Source organism: Manacus candei, unplaced genomic scaffold, assembly GCF_025592945.1.
Source record: "Manacus candei isolate 608988 ecotype Guabito, Panama unplaced genomic scaffold, ASM2559294v1 h1tg000076l, whole genome shotgun sequence".
Classification (NCBI taxonomy): domain Eukaryota; kingdom Metazoa; phylum Chordata; class Aves; order Passeriformes; family Pipridae; genus Manacus; species Manacus candei.
The window spans coordinates 9,854,920-9,861,911 of record NW_026138124.1 but is presented as its reverse complement, the minus strand read 5'-3'; positions in this window follow the sequence as shown (position 1 = coordinate 9,861,911).

The window sequence follows — 6,992 nt, the reverse complement described above, 5'->3', positions numbered from 1 at the left end:
TCTCTCGTCCCCCTTGCCCGTTTCCCCTCACGCCCCGGGCCTCTCGTCCATCTACCCGCCCGCTCCGCCTCGCGCCCCGGAGCTCTCGCCTCGCTGCCCGCCTGGTTCCCCTCACGCCCCGGGGCTCCCGGAGCTCTCGTCTCGCTGCCCGCCTGGTTCCCCTCACGCCCCGGGGCTCTCGTCTCGCTGCCCGCCTGGTTCCCTTCACGCCCCGGGGCTCCCGGAGCTCTCGTCCCGCCGCCCGCCTGGTTCTCCTCACGCCCCTGGGCTCCCGCAGCCCTGCCCTCCTCACGCCCCGGGGCTCTCGTCCCCCAGCCCGTTCCCCCTCACGCCCCGGGGTGTCCCGGGGCGCTCAGCCCTCCCCGGGCGCGGGCGGGCGGCTGCGGCCGGAGCGGTAACGGGGGATTGGTGAGGGAGGCACGAGGGAACCGCCGCGGGGCTGAGGGCACAGCGAGGGGCCGCGGGGCAACGTGAGGGAGCACGGCCGAGAATGGAGGGTCTGGAGGGTCCCCCCGATGAGGAGAGACCGCGGGAGCTGGGCCTGGTTATTCTGGAGAAGAGAAGGCTGAGCAGGTCTCGTTAGCGCACATTAAATATCTCCAAGGTGGGCGCCGGAGGATGGTGCCAGACTCTATTCCAGCGGTGCCCAGCGACAGGAGGAGGAGCAAAGGCCACGCGAGAAGTTCCACCTGAACAGGAGAAGTTCTTTACATGGAGGGAGGTGGCCAAACACTGGTTTGGCCAAACAGGTGCCCAGAGAGGGTGTGGAATCTCCCTCTCCAGAGACATTCCAAACTGCTTGGATGCAGTCAAGGCTCCTGCTCCAGGTGCCCCTGCCTTGGCAGGAGTGGGTGATATCGAGATCCCTTCCGACCCTAATGAACATCCCCCCTCATGCCGAGCTCCAGGGCCCGCCCAGCCTAAACCTCTTTAAGGGTGTAAATATTATTTACAGCTTACCTGTGCTAACACGCAGCTGATACTGGGCTTTTTGTGACTTCCAGGTGTATTGGCAGCTCCTGTGAGCAATACCTGGGCACCCGAAGTTTGAGGAGGTTTGCTGTTGAACCTGACATTCTTCTGACCTTTGTAGTGTTCCTTCTTGGCTGCCACGTGGTAAAAACACCCTTTTCCTCCCTAAATGAGCCCTGTGACCCCACGTGGGAGTGCCTCTATATTTTATCAAATCTCATTATCTTCAGCAAGCTCTTTAAGGAATGTTTTTCTTCCCAATTTGTGTTCCCTGCAGGGCTCACACACGCCCCTAGGAACATTTTGGGTGGTTCCCAGACACAGGTGGGAGATTTTTAGGTCATTTGGTCTAAAGGAGACTCACCCTGTGTAGCCAGTGATTTAACTACCCCAGTGCAACACAGGTAAGGGGTCTTGGTGTAGATTTAATCTCACCAAGCTGATATCACTCAAGTGTGCCTGCTCTAAATGTGGTCTTGAACAGAACTCTTATTCAGAGTTAAATATTTGGCATTTTTCAAACTCATGAATACAAAAAACCCAAATGCTTGGTGCACTGACTATACTGGGAAATATTTCTTCTATCTAGTCTTAATTTGGTTTTCTTGGCTAATGTAGGACTGCTACTGGGACTTATTGTTTGGTTTTTTTTTTTTTATTTTAAGAATTATAGGAAGCAGAGCTTCTGCACTTTGGGCACGTTATTTTTAATAATCCTAAATTGTTGCTATTCCTCCCATTTTGTGAGAGGACATTATTCTCTGTCCTTTACTTGCAGAAAGAAATGTTGTGGGGTGGGAAGAAAGGAATGCCACATAAACAGACCATGGAATGTTGCTTTGTCCTCTTTTTCCTTCTGCTTTTCCTACTGGTGGCTATCTGGTTTTCTCTCATTTTCTGACATTAAATGAATTTATTTCAGTTGAGGGAATACAGCTGGTTTCTGTTGGCAATTAGCCCCCACCCCCAAGGAGAGGCTATTTATCCCACTTACTTTTGGAGGGCTAGTTTGGGAAGGTTGGGGGCCTGTTAGGAGGGCACAAGTTTTTCAGTGCATGAAGGAAAAAATATTGTTAATGTATTAAAAAGGGTAATTCTTGAACTCATAATGCCCTTTTTTTTGTTTTGCTTTAAAATAAAGGGTCTAATAATTTTTCCAAAAGTAATAGCTAAGGTAAATATACTTTTCAAGCAGCATGGCAATGGACTTTATCTTCTTGATAAATTACTATGTTTTGAAAAATAAGCCAGGCTACACCTTTTACTGCCTGGTAATTTTTTTGTAGACAAAGCTATAATGTGCCTGTTCCAGGAGAAGAAATAAATGTATCTATGAAAGAGGGATGTTATATTAACTTTCTCTGGAGCACGTTATGTATTCAGGCCACAATTCATTTTGGTGGAGCCTGAAGAATAATCTTCATGGCAAAAGTGATTTAATCTCTAGGTAGAAATAGAATTTAAACATAGAAGCATTTGTTATTTATTAATACTGTGTGATTTAATATATTTGTGTGTTGAGCAACTTGGTACTCTTCTATATTAAATATTTATTTTGCTTTAAAGGTGTTATTAGAGAGTTGAAGTTCTCAGTTCACTGTATGTGTTTAATGTTGAGATAGTAGGTAACCATCAAAGTAACATATTTAGCAGCAAAACTGACCCACAAAAATCTATTTTATTAAATAATTTATTAGTCCTCTGAAAGTCTTTAAACTTAAGAGTTATCCTGTTTGTTTAATGATTTTTTTTTCCTCCTTAATCTGTATTGGGAACTTCTTAGCAAAGTGGCTCTGTGCAGTGACGTGCATTTGCACATCAGTAAATTCCTTTAATGCAATTGCTCATTAATAATTGCAGATGTTGGAAAATCCCTCTGACTCCAGTGCTTGCTGGCAGAGGTTCTGATGGATATCCTTATCTTTGGTGGTGTCTCCTCTCTTTTCTTTTGTCTTCTTTATGCAGGGAAGCATTTGAAGGACGTTTACAAACAAAACAAAACAAAAAAGCCGAGTGTGGTGAGGGCTGTTGTTGAGGGAAAAGCCCTCAGCCTGTCTGTCTGTCTGTCTGTCTGCTGGAATCTGAGCTTTTGAAGCTGCAGCTGGGCCTCTGAACCCCTCACGTGTCCAGCGTCTGGAGGGACATCTGGGTGTCATCGGAGGGGAAGGAGAGGCAGACAAGCTTTGTGATGGGTAAGTGCATAAAGAAAACCTAATCAGTCTTCAAATTGTAAAAAAAAAAATACTCCTAGAGATCAAACAACCCCTTGGTTGTTGGAGTTCTCTGGGTGGAAGGAGCTCGTATGGAAGAGATTTTCCATCTGCAAAGATGGTTGTGCTGTTTCAGTAGAGTGTGGTTGGAGCCTGATGCTGTTCTGCTCCCCCCAGGCCTCAAAATCCTTAAAAACCCCTAAAATCCCAACCAGCTCTGAGTACTGAGTTACTGTTTCTGGACAGCAGTGAGCTGCTGAAGCTCACCAGAGCTGGAGGAGGTTGTTCCCATGAAAGGCTGAGAGTTGGGATTGTTCAGCCTGGAGAAGAAAAGGCTTTGGGGTGACCTGACTGTGGCCTTCCAGTGCCTGAGGGAGCTGCAGGAAAGATGGAGAGAGACTTTTCACAAGGGCCTGGAGTGACAGGACAAGGGGGAATGGCTTCCCACTGCCAGAGGGCAGGGTTAGGTGGGATATTGGGAAGAAATTCCTCCCTGTGAGGGTGGGGAGGCCCTGGCACAGGTTGCCCAGAGAAGCTGTGGCTGCCCCTGGATCCCTGGAAGTGTCCAAGGCCAGGTTGGACAGGGCTTGGAGCAACCTGGGCTAGTGGAAGGTGTCCCTGCCCATGGCAGGAGGTGGAACTGGATGAGCTTTAAGGTCACTCCCAACCCAAACCATTCTGGGATTCTTTCCCAAATCCATTTGTGAAACCATAGCTTGATGACTAACAAGCCAATTGGGTCTGAAAATCACTGCAGAAAGTAACAGCACTGTCTTTGTCTCACAATTTATTGACTCTGTGGCTGAGCTGCAAACTGAAAAGAGGTTTGTTTTCTTTTTGTTCCTTTGGTTGTTTTTTTTTTTAGTTGTGCTTGCAGATTTATATTTCAGCCAAATCAGGAGCTGTACCTTGGTTACAGGTCATGCAGGAAGCAGCAGAATTGCCTCTTCTCCTGCTGCTTTTTTTCTCACTGCTGCATTCTCAGGTCAGGGGAAGTGACCTGCAGGTTCCCCTGACTTGCCTTTAACTGAAAGCAATTAGGAAGTGTTCACATAATGAACATTTTCAGGGGATAGGTATGGATGGGGATTTAGGGATTCTTGTCAGGGAAGTGGTGATCAGTGTTTGTGTGAGCCCTTTCACTGACCCAGTGAGGAACTGAGAGGGGAGCGCTGCAGATGCTCTGCCTTTTTTTTTCCACTTCTCAAATAATTTTATAAATGTGGTGTAGTAGTATAACTACTGCAATTATTGCTAAATAAATAAATACTGTCTTTTTCTTTTTTTTTCTTTTAGGACTATAGTTCCAGGAAGCCTGGATGAAAAACATGGAATCTGTTTCATGTGCTGCCAGAGTGTTGTTTGCATGTTTTCCTCAAAGGTAAGATAGCTGTCAAAGAGCAAAATTGTGTTTGTCAAATGAATGTGGTAACGAGGATGAAGTTCAGTGTGGATGTAGCTGAAAATTCGAGCTAACTCATCAATGGAAAATCAGGATTTGGGATCATAATCCTGGCAGGGTTTAGGCTTTTCACATTGGACCAGCAGTTCTTGCTTTGTCACGGTTTAAATATGAGCTTGTGTCTTTGAACAGCTTTATTTTTTTAATTACTGTAGCTGGGCATGGTTAGTGAGGAAAAAAAGGTTCTAAGAGAACAATAAAAACCTGCTGAATTTCCCTGCAATGTGCTTATTTTGAAGTGGGAAGGAAGCGAAGTGACATGGATAACATATGAACCTACTATATCTCCTTGATGTGGATATTAAAGGAACCTTGAAAATAGTTTATGGGGAAGTTGTTGGAGGCTTCTAATTTTAAATTCTTAACAGGAAATCATTAAACTGTAGAGGAGCCAACATAACAGACTGTTGCTCTAAAACAAGAGCTAAATGCAGAGCATCCACATGAACTTGTCAGATCTTTCTTTAATGATTTTTTTTTTTTGCCCTTCCTTTCATGTTTGCTGCAACCCAGATAAATACATTTTCATTTTTTTGTTTTTCATATGCATCAGTTCAGGGGTCTCATTCTGGATGAGAGGTGAGAGCCAATGCCCTTGTGGTCAGACCTCAGGGAATGTGGAGATGATCCATCAGCCCCAGAGGTGTTAACTCCTTGTGTGGCCACCCAGAACTTGTGGAATTAGGAGGAATTTCAGTGTCCCTTTCTTGGTTCCTTTTTTTGTCTGATGCAGGGAGAAATGCAACTAATTTAATTTAAAGTTTAAGCCTATTTGGCAATTTTTTTTTTAAACTCCAGCCACTCTGAGATGGATTTATTTCAGTAACTGTTAGCCAAAATGAGAAATAAGCTGTCATTAAGGTCAAGTAAATATCTGATTGTGTTGGAGTTAGAAACATTTTATGTTAAATGATTTTTTTACTCACATAAAAGATGCTTTTAACTGTGAGCTGTTTAACTTGAGCTGGGTATTAGAAATAAATAGCTGAGGGGCCATGGGCAGTTTCTGCTTAGCATTTGCTTCCTTTAGGTCCAAACCCAAGGGAAGCACTCCCCAATTTTATATATCCAAGTGAGAGGTCCATAAAAAATGCTCAGTTGCCCTTCAGTTGTTGCCTGGGACTCAGGCCCTGCAGTGGAGAAACTTCCCATCAAGCTGCTTCTTTATTAAAAGCTTTTTCTCCCTGCATCAAACTTCATCTTTATTAGAAGATTTTTTTCCTCCCTGCATCTTCAAACTTTTATGTGCTCCTATTTCTGTGAGGGTCTGGTTTAGCTGAAAGGGTTTGTTGTTTTTTTTTTTTTTTGAAGGACTTCAGAGGAAAATGAGGAAATATGGTTTGAGTTGCTGGAGGATCTGCTGGTTTTTGTGTGCCCTGTAAATCTTGAAGCACTTTGGTTTTCCAGCAGTGGTTTGGGGAATGCAGTTGTTGCAGGCAGAAACATCTTTAATGCATTGTAATTTGATTAAATGTGTGAGTGTAGGTATGATTTATATGTGCTGCCATTGCCTTGATTGTAGAAGTATTGACAGAAACGAGGCACTTTTTCACTTGAAAAGGCAAAAGCAACACTTGGATATAAAAAGACAGAAATACCTTGGGGTGTGAAGAGGAGTTTCTTCCCTCATAACTATTTTTTCCCCTTTGTTTCCTTAAATTTTACAAATGCCAGGCTCCCTAGAGTGTGTTGACACCAGGCACAGGGGTAGGAGTCCATCTGTGTGGTTCTGTTCCTGGAGGAGCTTGTGATTTTCCACTCTAAATTGTTTGGGAGAGCATCACCTCTATTGAATGGGACTAATCCTCCCATGACAACACCCCTGCCCACATTTATCCAGCTATGAAATAGGAATATTGTACTTTTTGGAAGTGATGGGCTTTAGTCATCCCTGTGACGACACAGATGTGACAATCTTATTTTGTCATTTTTTTGGGCAGTGGTTTTAAGTTGGTTTCCTCATTTCCTGGCTGAAAAGTAATTGTAAAATATTTATTCCCCCCTTATTTTGTGTGTGCTGTGATGTGGATGGCAGTGGATCTGCTGCAGGCCTGGCAATTAATGTGCCATGCCCATGTTTTATATGTTAATTAAAAGGGGAGTAGTGATACCTCGAGGTGTTTGGGATTGTAGAGAGCTCAAATTAATCTTTATCTCCTTTACACGCCGTTGAAGTGCCCAACAGACTTATCTAAAATACTGTTATGAAACTTAATGGGCAGATTTTTAAAGCAATTCTATCTTGGGCTGCTGATCTGGTGATTGATCTGATGGTATAAACACCTGGAAAGTAGGGAGGGCTCGTTATCTTATTGGATTAGTGGGGATTAATTCATTAATGCTTGTAA